The sequence below is a fragment of the Heloderma suspectum genome, chromosome 4 (assembly GCF_057233095.1).
Source record: "Heloderma suspectum isolate Gila_16-S chromosome 4, 16-S_ref, whole genome shotgun sequence".
Lineage (NCBI taxonomy): Eukaryota > Metazoa > Chordata > Lepidosauria > Squamata > Helodermatidae > Heloderma > Heloderma suspectum.
In genome coordinates this window covers 289355238-289367490 of record NC_139461.1, presented here as the reverse complement: position 1 = coordinate 289367490, position 12253 = coordinate 289355238, and the positions used below count along the sequence as shown (strand labels likewise).

At 45.4% G+C, this 12253-nt stretch overlaps 1 long non-coding RNA gene across 3 annotated transcripts in view; it reads right to left on the bottom strand.

Moving 5' to 3' along the window:
• LOC146348856 (uncharacterized) overlaps positions 1-12253 on the bottom strand; it is a 161422-nt gene that overhangs the window by 57500 nt on the left and 91669 nt on the right. For all 3 annotated transcript variants that reach the window (XR_014790739.1, XR_014790738.1, XR_014790740.1), the window contains one exon: positions 2601-2696. This is a non-coding gene — a long non-coding RNA (uncharacterized LOC146348856). The remainder of the gene's footprint in view (positions 1-2600; positions 2697-12253) is intronic.

Below are 12253 nucleotides of genomic sequence, written 5' to 3'. Positions count from 1 at the left end.
ATTGTTTTCTTCGATTTCTTTGAATTGTTCATTTAAGAAGGCCTTCTTGTCTCATTTGCCCTAACTACCATTTATTCTAATCACCATGGCAGGCCATGTGGTTTTGTCAGTGGCATCATTATGTTCCGTCTTACATGATGACATCACAGAAAGATGCGAGCAAAGAGACATGGGTCAACACAGCCAATCAGTGTGAGCAAACGTAGCCGAAGATGTGAAGCCAAGGCAGAAGAAGGAAAACAGAGCTCAGAAGCAGCGGCATCAACACTGCACAAATATTCTGCTAAGCGCACATTTTTTGCTAAATGGGGGGGGATATCAAAACGAGGGGCTATGATGCAGCCTTAAATTAAATCAGATTCTCCTTTATGCATACATTTCACACACAAAGGATTTTTCACCTTTTCCTTCTCCCTTTACCTCCCCAAGCCCAGTGGTCTTTACAATATCAGCTCAAAGGGGAAATGTCTTTATGTGGCTAGCCTCTTTCATAACTAATGGGGTTTGCCCTGCACCAGACAAATCTTATTAAACGTGGCAGGGGAGTAGCAAATGATGTACTGGGATACTGGAATTAGTGTTGACTGCCCTCTAATGGCACATACAATGTAAGCAAATGCTGGAATTCCCAGGGGATTCCAGCCCTAGGGCCCAGAGGGCTATAACTGCTTAGTTCATTACTTCATTCCACTGTGCCATATATTTGTTGTGACAGAGAATTTCGTATCTAGAGCACAGATGTGAAATGCACATTGGATACTTGCTGTTAGCCCAGACAGTGATAACAAATGCACCTAGTGAGGAGTAGCAAACAACACAGAACTGAAGATGCGTTCTCAGCAAATCTCGCCAAAAAAAAGAAAGAAAAAAGGAATTGCTTACTTAGAAGCATAAGTTGCTCTGTTTGCAACAAAATATTTTGCTTAACAGATGACTTGGTGATGGTTTGAAGGTCTGGAATTCGATGATGCTAACCCACCTTGTATTCTGTGACAAAATATTATCAGTTTGCATCAATCAACTCCATCTGCTGATCATTTTTTTCCCCAATGCTAATTTTAGGCTTCTGCAGAATCAAAAACAGTTGGGTAGGGATTATGGCAGTGGAGAGTAAGGGGTGCCTTTCGAGGTCAGAAACCACAGGGGCACCATTTTAGATAGGCTGTTCTGAACCACACATGTGATTATTGTTCAGAGATACATCTATCTCCAATTAATATAAAATACAGGGCACATTTGCAATTTTATTTATTTATTTTGATATTTTTATGCTGCCTTTCAGGACAGAAAAGCCCTCTCAAGGAGGCTCACAGAAATAACATAAAAACAATAAAAATATAAACCACATGCATAATATATTTAATATCCATAGTTGGGCAATACCTTTATTTTGACAGATCTGAGTAACTGCTGGACCTTATTTTCCCCAGACAGAAATGGGAGACATTTCCTTTGCCTTTGAATCCTAGGTGCAACCTGTTTCCTGCAGCACCCAGCAAAGAATCATTCAAGCTAAGCTGGAATCTCCATTTTGAGACTGGGTCTAAAGGTAGACCTTATGGCTGGAAGACCCAGACTATTTCTTTATTTTGCTCTTTTTTGTTTTGTAATTCTCCTCTCCCCCCCCCCCGACACACACACACACTTTGTGTGATACCCAGCCTGATGCATAGTTCTAGAGAACTCAAATGTTTGCTCACTTATTTTGTGACATTTTGCATCATCTGAATAAAGGTATTGCCCAACTGTGGATATTGAAGCTTTTCTTTTTATGGACCAACGTGGCTGCATTTGCTCTTTATAAAAAAAAATTAAAATTGAAACAGCAGCATAAAACGACTCACACCCCGACCAGCAATCCACAAAAACATAATATAAAATTAGAAACAAAGGCAGCTTAAAAATCCATTCCAACGTCATCCGTTAAAAGTTGATTGGAACAGATAGGTTTTTAAAGGCCTGTACAAAAACAGCTAAAGAGACAAACATGCATCCTGGGGTAGAGAGTTTCACAAAGGATGGGGCCACCATTAAAAAGTCCCCATATCTGTGCACCTGGAATACCTACAAGAGCTGGTCTTTGAACCTTGCTTTGAGTCTTGCACGCTACTCCAGTCTTCACCTTTCCTTACAGAAACCTAAAATGATTGTGAGGAGTAATTTGAAGGTATTCCCAATTGAACAGGAACTGGAGCAACAGAATGAGACAAGAAGCTGAACATATTATTTATTTAAGCAGATGTTTAAATTACATTTATATTCTGACTACATTCTACCCTTCTATTACATTTATACTCTCCCTATACTCTGTAGGCAGCTTATAGGTATGAAAACAGATCATGCAACATACACAGTACAAGAACCATATAAACATTTATCATGAAAGCACACGGAAAATTGGAATAAAAGTAGACCTTCAACCAGTCTAATCAGTAGATTAATCAACTACAGCTTTACTTCGTTAACTGGTGACAGCCAATTTTAATTAGTGAGGGCAAATATACCAGTGGGGCTGAGAATTAAGAGCAAACTTGTCTGTCTGTATGTTTGTTTGGCTCTGATGTGTAACTGTAATAGGCAGTGGAAAAGAAAATACTTACGATGGCCTTTCCTTCCGACAACAAGCGGTAGCTTTGTTTATTAAATTGTAAATTACTTCACACATTTTCTTCCAGCATCTCAAAAAGGCACCTATCCTGAGATTTAGAAAATATGGAAATTCAGTTAAACTTAATTGAAAGCAGGTGACGGATCACCTTAAAAATGTTCCTCAGTCACTTGACACCCATAAATAAAAGTAGTTCGTGTAAAACCAAACTGCAGTTTTAAAATACTCTCTTAAATTAAAACACATCATGCCTTTTTTCTAAAAATAAAATAAATAAATCTGAACACTTGAGGAGAGTTCACATGGATAACACCCCCCACAATAAATGAAAATATATGAGAGAACATGAGAGGGCAATCTTGAGGCTGCATGGGCTAGCCACATCACTCCATCATGCACTGCAGCCACACACCCGCCATCCATGTGTTCAGAGATCATTGGAAGGGGCTCTACACATATACTGATGTCCACATATAGAATTCCTCCAAAGATGTCGGGGCACCCTGATCTGTCAATGATCCTTCCTCATGCGGAAGAGCTTCGTGCATACATTGGTATGCACATAGAGCCCCTTCCAACATGCTCCAAATGCACAGAAGGCAAGGGGGCATGGTCATTGGATACTTGGGGGGGGCTGAGCCAGCATGGCCCCACAGACACCCCCACACACACACACACACACACACATTCTCTCAATTCATGGGGTTGTATAACCTCCCTTTGGTTTTAGAAGGTTCCCTTGGGCAATGAGCTCCATAAATCCAGGACAACCACACAGAAGATCCAGCTATACTGCCCCCCAACAGATCTTATCTCCTCAATGGGGAGTGGGAGACCCGAGGTGGGTCATCTTCTCTGCAGATGTTAACACATAAGTGAGGTTATACACATCTCACATATCCTTTCAGCAGTGTTAGGCTATGTAAGGGATACTGCTTGAAGTGCCAGCTGTACCATTAAGCCGACTGAATTGGTTGCCTCAGGCAATTGATTTGGGGTGTCATGAAAGAGCAGCAAATTGTTAGTGATTTAATTTATTATTATTGATCTTTTTATTGCCAGGATTTCACTGTGCTTGTGGAATTTCCTACCTCAGATGCCAAAATAACTGGACTAATCTTGGGTACTATGTACCTTGAGTTGGAGGGGGGCACTGTTTGCTGCTCTCCCTCAGGCAGCAAAATGTTTGGAGGTGCGGGGGGGGTCCTGGCTATAAAAACCTGTAAGCCACTAGTAGTAGTAGGGCTGGAACTTGGGGCCAAGATTCAAAGCCTCTCAGACAAAGTTCTCACAAATGACCACCCAGAGAGTGGCGGGTGGTGGGGGGCAGTGGCAAACAAGCCCAGCATCTGGGCTGGGATGGGCATGTCGGGGCCCACCAGAGCTGACCCTGCCTGCTGCAGGGCTGGCCCTTCTAGTAGGCAGAGAAGCAGTCACCTCAGGCAGAAGATGTTGGGAGGTGGCAGCAATGTGTTAGAGGAGAGAGCTGTGTGCTAAGCTGCCTGCCTCATGTCCCCTAAGCTAGCTTGCTGCCTTCAGACATGGTGAAGGATGCTGTCCCATGGCCAGCACTGAAGAATTATTCAACTGCCAATCCAGTCAACTTTGGAACATGGAATAGGAGGGGCTGCCATCTTGTTCTTTGCCTCAGGCAGCAAAATGTCTTGGGCCGGCCCTTGCCTACTGCCACAACTTTTCCTATTTTTTTTTTTTAAGATATAGCCAGGGGGGCAGGCAGAAAAGCCTGCACATGGTTACAGATGCTAATTGTGTTATTTTTACTTTAAATATATATTATCCTGTTCTACAACAAAATCATGCTTATATTCCCAAGTAAATGTGTTTCGCACCAGGGCAGTAGAAGCAAACTCCATTATACCTGTAGTCACAATGGTGCTATGATGCAAGCAAGTTTAAAATGCAGTACTGCACATGGTCAGAGTATTTCTTTCTTTTTTAACCGGAGTCAGTTTTGGGGTCTAACATATCAGGCATGTAGAAACAGTTGTAAAGCATCGAATGGCAGTGGTGGAGAAGATAAATGTTAGTTTGTGCTTCAAGACCATGAAGTTCAGGGTCTAAAACAGGGATGGGAAACTGCAGAAGGTTGGGGTCGTTTTTGCCCCCTGGACCCTCCCATGGGCTCCCCCCGAATCCAAAAAATTGGTGGCTTCCCTCTGCTGCTCTCCCCCCGCCCCCCACATTGTGGCAATGAAGAAAGCACGTGCTATGGGGACTGGGTAAAATGAAGATCCATAAAATCAAAGAAGGATCCTTATGATTTTTAAAGGGGAGACCCACAAAACCACCATCCAATCACAGAGCACATCTGCCTCCATGGACTGAACCAGAGAACTCATGGATCCACCACTCATGGGCGCAGCCACGGTGCAAAACCGTGGATCCTTGGCAGGGATCCTCTTGATTTCATATGATTTTTGCAGAGCAAATCCCCCAAACTACCATCATATCACAGACCACATCTGCCTCCACAGACTGAACCTGAAAGGTCATGGATCTGCCACTCATGGGTAGGGATGTCAGAGAATTTCTCCACAAATCTCGGGGAGGCCGAATGCCAGTGCATTTGGCCCCCCGAAATTGGTGGAGAAACGGTCTGCCACCCCCCCGCCACCCCCCGGGATGGGACTTACCTTGTTCAAATGTCCCTGGCGGCGGCAGCGGCTCCGGCAGCGGTGCGGCGGCGGTGCGGCAGCGGCCGGTCTTCCGACCAGCTGCCGCCGCCACCATTTCCAAGTAAAACAAACAAACAAACGTGATAGGCTACGTAAAGATTTACGTAGCCTATCACAGCTAGATTTTTAAAAAACACCGTGATAGACTATGTAAATGTTTATGTAGCCTATCACGGCTGACTTTGAAAGAAAAAAAAAAAGCGTGTACGCAAATGGCGGCGCCCATGGGCGCCGCCATTTGTGTATGCATTTTTTTTTTTTTAAAGTCAGCCGTCATAGGCTACGTAAACATTTACATAGCCTATCACGGCTGACTGCAGGGACACAAACGGCAGCGGCTACGGCCACCGCCATTTCCATCCCGGCCGCAGAGGAGGTTTCGCGGCCGGAGGGACGGGGCGCCTCCCCCCCAGCCAGAATTTTGGCGGGGAGGGACAGGGCGCCTCCCCCCCCGGCCAGAATTTCAGGGGGAGGGATGGAGCGCCTCCCCCCCCACCGCGAAGCAAGCTTCGGGATCAGGTAAGGGACTTTTGTCCATCCCTACTCATAGGTGCAACCAAGGCACAAAAACATGGATCCTTGGCAGGGATCCTCTTGATTTCATATGATTTTTGCAGAGCAAATCCCCCCAACCACCATCCAATCACAGAACACATCTGCCTCTATGGACTGAACCAGAAAAATCACAGATTCGCCACTCGTGGGCACAGCCATGGCACAAAAACAGGGGGAAATGGCTCCCCCCATTCCCCGGAACAAGATAGCTGCAAGCGCGCATTCAGAGGGCCTAGGAGTTGGTGGCAGCAGTGGTGGCAGCCTGCCCTCATTGGCAGGAGTCGTCCTCCAACCGGGTGCCCTCCCCTCCTTCCAAGGAAGGGAGAGAGTGCAGTTGGAGGGCGACTCCTGCCCTTGTGCCTGTCGGCGGTTAGCAGGCTGCGACAGGCAGCATTTTCCCCGACAGTGCCTTCCCCAGCAGCACCAGCAGCGGCTTCACCAGCAGCACTAGCAGCAGTGGCAGTTCCCCTGGTGGCGGTGCCTGCCCCCCCCCCCCCCCGGAATAAGAGCCCAGGTAAGAAGCTGGGAGCTGGGTGGTATGTTGGGTGGGGAACAGGATTCAGATGTCCAAATCCTGCTTCGGCTTCGTAGCCTGAGGAGTATCGGGGGGGGGGAATCAGCCCGAGCCGAATTGGGCCTACCTCAGAAGCCCCGAAGCGGCTTCCAAGTTGGGTTGGGGGGTCCATGCACAGCCCTAGTACTCTGTGTGTAGCCTTAGAAAACAAAGAGCCCAGCCCAGAAGCATTCCTTAAACATACCTCCTTTTTCTGCAGTGGGGAAAGCATTTTCACTCATATAGGCTTCTCCATTGTGAATGTCTTTGTGAACCTTGGTTTTACACAAAAGCTGTGTTGGGGGATGACCTAATGCTTTGAGCAACTCCTGGGAATACTTGACATTTCAACTCCAATTGTCTCCTTGTGGTTATCTGATGTTATCTTAAGTTTATAGTAGAGTCCCTCTGAGCTCCTAAATTCTTCCATGCTCATTCGGAGGAAAAAATGGCACAGACAAGAAGAGGTATGGGGGAAGGGTAAATTCAGGGACAATCACCAGTCACCTAACTTCTTCCCCAATCTCTATGTTCCCTATTATATCTATCAGCCAGTAATACACAATGACACCTAAAATGGCTTGTTTGAAGGCATTTCCTACTCTCTTTCTACAGTCAACCCTTTATTGTGGGCCTGTCTTACTTGTTCAACCAACTTTCTTGCAATTTTCCTTTGTAATGTGGTCAATAGCAGACATGGCTGTTCTCATCGGTATTATTGCAGAATCCAACGTTAGGGCAAATCAAATAACCTCTCTGGTGATTTTCACTCTTCCTTCGGCAACCACCTATTCTTCCCATTGTTTCCCACCCTAGGAGAAATAACTGATGGAACCTCTGTAGCGCACATTACACATAAATGCCTGCATTTGTCTAGCTGTTCTAAATTGGAGATGGTTTTGAGAACATCTTTTCTTCCCAATGTCAATTGCATTTCGACAAAAAGGGAAAAATGGAGAGGCCCCAATATCATCTGACTCCCTGAATAAATATTATCCAACTCCTTCTTTCCACTGCTGAAATCCTTTCTGCTAAATCTCTGTTTTCCCCTTCTTGAAGCTACCCTCCTTACTCATCAATATTATGCTCATCACAACAACGGGTGGTTTCTGTGACAGGATGCTGGCATGGGTCAAGCTGGAGTTTTCATCCACCACCTTGCCTTGCACTATGAAACTGTCCTCAGTTAAAATTACAAAAATCACAAAAACTCAAAAATGATTGTTGTTGCTTGCAACAATGCCAAGTAGGCTTCCTTCACATTCTTAGGTATTTGTGAATACCCAAATGTCTGGTTCACATAATCAGAAGTGTAGAAATTCTATATATGAGATAGGGATGCTTGAGGAATTCCATCTTTGAAAAGTCTGATGTGAACTGACCTGTTTTTCACCTCCTGGACTAATTAATGTCCAGATGGGAATGTAATTAGTTATGCAACCCCCGAGCATTTTTATCTTTGCTGTTTTAAATCTGTATTTTAAACTCTTGCACTGCTGCTAGGTTTTATTGTGGTTGTATTGTTATATTGTGGTTTTAATGTTCTATATATTTTAAATTGTTTTATTGTGTGTTGTTTGGTTTTAATTTTTGTGAACCGCCCAGAGAGCTTCGGCTATTGGGCGGTATAGAAATGAAATGAATGAATGAATAAATAAATAAATAAATATCCTTCAGATTTCACACTTCTCTCTATTTCACAGTGACGTTCTCAGTGCAACAAACATACCAAAGTAGATTTTAACATGTGTACATTAGGATAAAACACATTAGTGATGTGTACTTTGAGATAAAATGCATACTGTGTGAGAAGATATGTTCAAAATGTGTATTTAAATATGTATTTAAGGACAATGTTTACGAAGATTTTAAAAGAAAAATACACGAATTCAGGCAAAAACAGGACAGGAATTAAGGCAGATACAACCACCTATCATTCAGTTAAGAAACAATGAGAAATGCTCAATGCATTCCCCACATAAAGCCCATAAGTGATTTATTTCCATATTTTAAAATTAATTAAGATGTAGAGAAACTTGTGTAGCAGGGATCATAAACGACAATTCTTCAGGGGAATCAGATTATGCAGATGTTTACTGACATATATAAGGCAGCTGACAAGACCAAGAGGAGCTTGATGACCATGCGGGTGAAGCATAATACAAAGTTGTAGCAGGTGAAAACATACCACCAGAATCCAGTGGAGGCTGGTGGCTCTGATTTCAGTGGAGCTGTGAATCTATTTCAGTCAGTGAATCCATTTCAATGGGTTTCAGTCAGAACCAGCCAGAACTCTAAAGGAGCTATCCAATGTGCTGAACCTATTTTGAGGGATAGGGATCAGCACCTTGGATAGCTCCGTTAGAGTTCTGGCTGGTTCTGACTGAAACCCAGAATGGATTCACAGCCCCACCGAAATCGCAGCCACCAACCTGCACTGGCAGAATCTGATCCAGACTGGACTGTGCAGCCCTCTCACACAATAAAATAAATACATGTGGAGCTCTTCCATTCTAAAAGAAGAAGAACTGACAAAATCGGAACACTGATGCCTCCAATATGGAGACCAAAATTAAACTAATTGTGTGCGAGAGAGATTGGGGAAGGGAACGCTGGAACCTGCTGGCCCGTTCCAGTGAGAACACCAAGCTTTCTCTTTGGAGGAAACAGAAGCCCTATCAGGGCCTAGAACTGCACTGAGAACCAGTATAATGGTTACAATATAGGTGTCACATGTTCTGACCACCTGGCACCCACCAGTACGCAGGTGGCAGCATTTGCACCAGTTGAAGTTTCTGGATTCTCTTTAAATTCAGCCCCATGTAGAGTGCATTACAGTAGTCTAGCCTAGATGTCACTAGTACATGGGTAACTGAGGCAAAGGCCATCCACTCCAGATAGGGTTGCAGTTGGCGTACCAGCCTAAGCTGGTAAAAACCACTCCTGGCCACCACCGCCACCTGATCTTCCTCCGTTGGCACTACGTCCAGGAGCACTGTGAACTCTGCTTCAGGGTACATGCAAACCTGTGTAAACCACCTGCAAACTTCTGTCTGGAGCAGTCGGATTCGGGAAAACAGAGTGTCTTCATAGACTCAGTGTTGTGCCTGATTTCTCCACAGATTGTTTTAAATCCACTTTTAAAAGCTAGTGGCAGTGGACTTCACCCTCGTTTAATGTTTGTAAAGCACACTGTATGTCCTCATTTGGAATGAAGACACTGAGGATGAAATCAAGTCAATATCGATCAAGGAAGCTGGAAAAACACTCAAGTGTTATGATGTATGACCACCAGCCACCCTACTGGTCGATATTTTAAAGTTAGGACTTACAGCAAACTTACGAGGGGGAAAAAATGACGCATTGGTACCTGATGCCTCAACAAAGATCCACAATAAATTATACAGTGACAGAGACAGATAAACAAACTTGGATGCCATCCCAGGGGCATGATTATAGTTTGAACATTTCATCAGCATGGAAGCAAGAGCAGGCAGAGAGTCCATGCAGACAACCAAACCATCTTCGAGTGAGGTAACTTGGTCATCTTTTCATCCTGCCAAGTGACAGCCAGTGTGGTGTAGTGGTTAGAGTGCTGGACTGGAGCCAGGTTCTAGTCCCCACTTGGCCATGACGCTCACTGGATGACTTGGGCCAGTCACAGACTCTCAGTCTAACCTACCTCACAGAGTTGTTGTGAGGATAAAATGGAGAGGGGAGAACATGTAAGCTACCTTGGGTTCCTTGCAAGAGGAAAAAAGGTGAGATATGGATGTAAATAAGAATAAAAATAAGCATTTTACCACACATGAACTGTCAATGTGTGGTAAATATTTGGTAGAATAGGTGGTTAAATGATTACTTCTGTGGGCTCAATGGCTGTTGGGGGCTTTTTTTAGGACTAGACCATTTGTTTTCACACTGGGAATTTACTGGGCTTTGCCACTGATCATTTCCTCATTTTTTACAGAGTATCTGTTAATGATGTAGTGCTAAATTTTAAAGTGCAGGTTCTCATCATGACAGTGCCCATGACCACGCCCCCAAAGAGAATCCAAAAATTCAAGGCAGCTGTGTTGATCTATACCAACAAACCACTTTTAGCTGTCTTCATCTCGACCAGGAGCAGGCAGTTTATAAAGCTATTGGGTCTTCACTCCCCATTCGAGACTAGGCCACCCCAAAATAGTTTGCATTACAGCAGGGACAGCTCACAATGCTGTGTTGTTGGTAAGAAAATGCATCCCCTTTCCCGCCCCGCGGTCTGCCCCAGGACTGTGAAGATTGCAGCTAAACTCAGAGGGAACGGGGAATTCTTAGGGTGTTGGTGGATGACATCAGCAGCCCTTCTATTTAAAAAGTGCCTGTGCTTCGTCCCTGCGAGCCCTGGCCCCACTACACCACTGGCATTTGCATAGCTTTGCGAGCAGGGAATCCTTCCCCCATGTTTGTCAGGAATTACCTTCGTTTTCTTTTCAGCACTCAGAAAATCTTACTTTTAAAAAAATCAGCAAACAAGCTGTCCATTCTCCCCAGGTATAGCGGAATCATGGGGAAGCTGTGCTGCAGCTTTTCAGCTGATCACATCCTCATGACCTGTATCGGTCTCTTCCTCCTCACCAGGCATGAGCTCTCTCACCGTAACCCTTCCCATTCTAAATGGCATGACCTTCCTATCTTTCTTCCTAAATTGCAGCTGGGTGGGGCCCCAACCAGGCTTAGAACCACAGCAAAGGGGGAGAGCATATTTAAAAACATCCCCTCACTCCCATGACAAGGGCTTGATGAAAATGCCCCCCGCCAACATTTCCATCTGGGGAAAAGGGAACTGCCCATCCACTTGCAGAGAGAGTTTCTATTCTAACTTCATTGAGAGCCAGTGTGGTGTAGTGGCGAGAGCGATGGACTGGGAGTCGGGAGATCCGGGTTCTAGTCCCCACTCAGCCATGGAAGCTCACTGGGTGACTTTGGGCCAGTCACAGACTCTCAGCCCAACCTACCTCACAGGGTTGTTGTTGTGAGGCTAAAATGGAGAGGAGGAGGATTATGTATGCCGCCTTGGGTTTCTTAAAGAGGAAAAATGGCGGGATATAAATAAATAAATAAATAAAATTTGCGGGTTGACGTGGGCAAGCAATGATTGGGTGTTGCTAAAACACCTACATCTGGAAGCACGCAGAGTCAAAAGGAAGCTGCCGGTTATCTAATCAAGATTAGGCCTAGCAAGTGCCTGCAGTGGAGGCTGGTGGCTCTGATGTCAGTGGGGCGGTGAATCCATTCTGGGTTTCAGTCAGAGCCAGTCAGAACTCTAAAGGAGCTATCCAAGATATGAAGCCAGCAGCCTCCACTGAGTACACCCTAGCCTTTTCCCTTATTGATCTGCCCTGTTTTAAGATCAGCTTTTGGCAGCGCCAGCACAAGACCTCCCGCCACTGCCCTCTCTTCTCCGCCCCCTTGCCTGCGATGACACCCCCCCTCCCCACAATGATGATGGTGGTGGCAACCACCACCACCACCCCAGTGATACTACAGCACCACAGGCCTCTCCCTCAATGTCTCACTGTGAAGGGTCCTTCCTGAGAGCAAGGCATGGGCGGGGCGATAGTCCTGTAGACCACCTGTGCCACAGCAACACAGGTGATCTTCAGGGCTGCCTCCCCACTGATGCCTCCCTCTGAGGAAGAACTTCTCACAGTGAAGCCTCTGGCCTGGGCTCTCTGGAGGGCTGCACTGGCTGCTGTCTCTTGTGAACGGCCGGCGAGGCTTCCCAGAGATACTACCTGCCTGTTGCCATGCTCTGAGGTGTCCTCAAAGCAAGGCATCAGGTAAATGGTGCTCCAG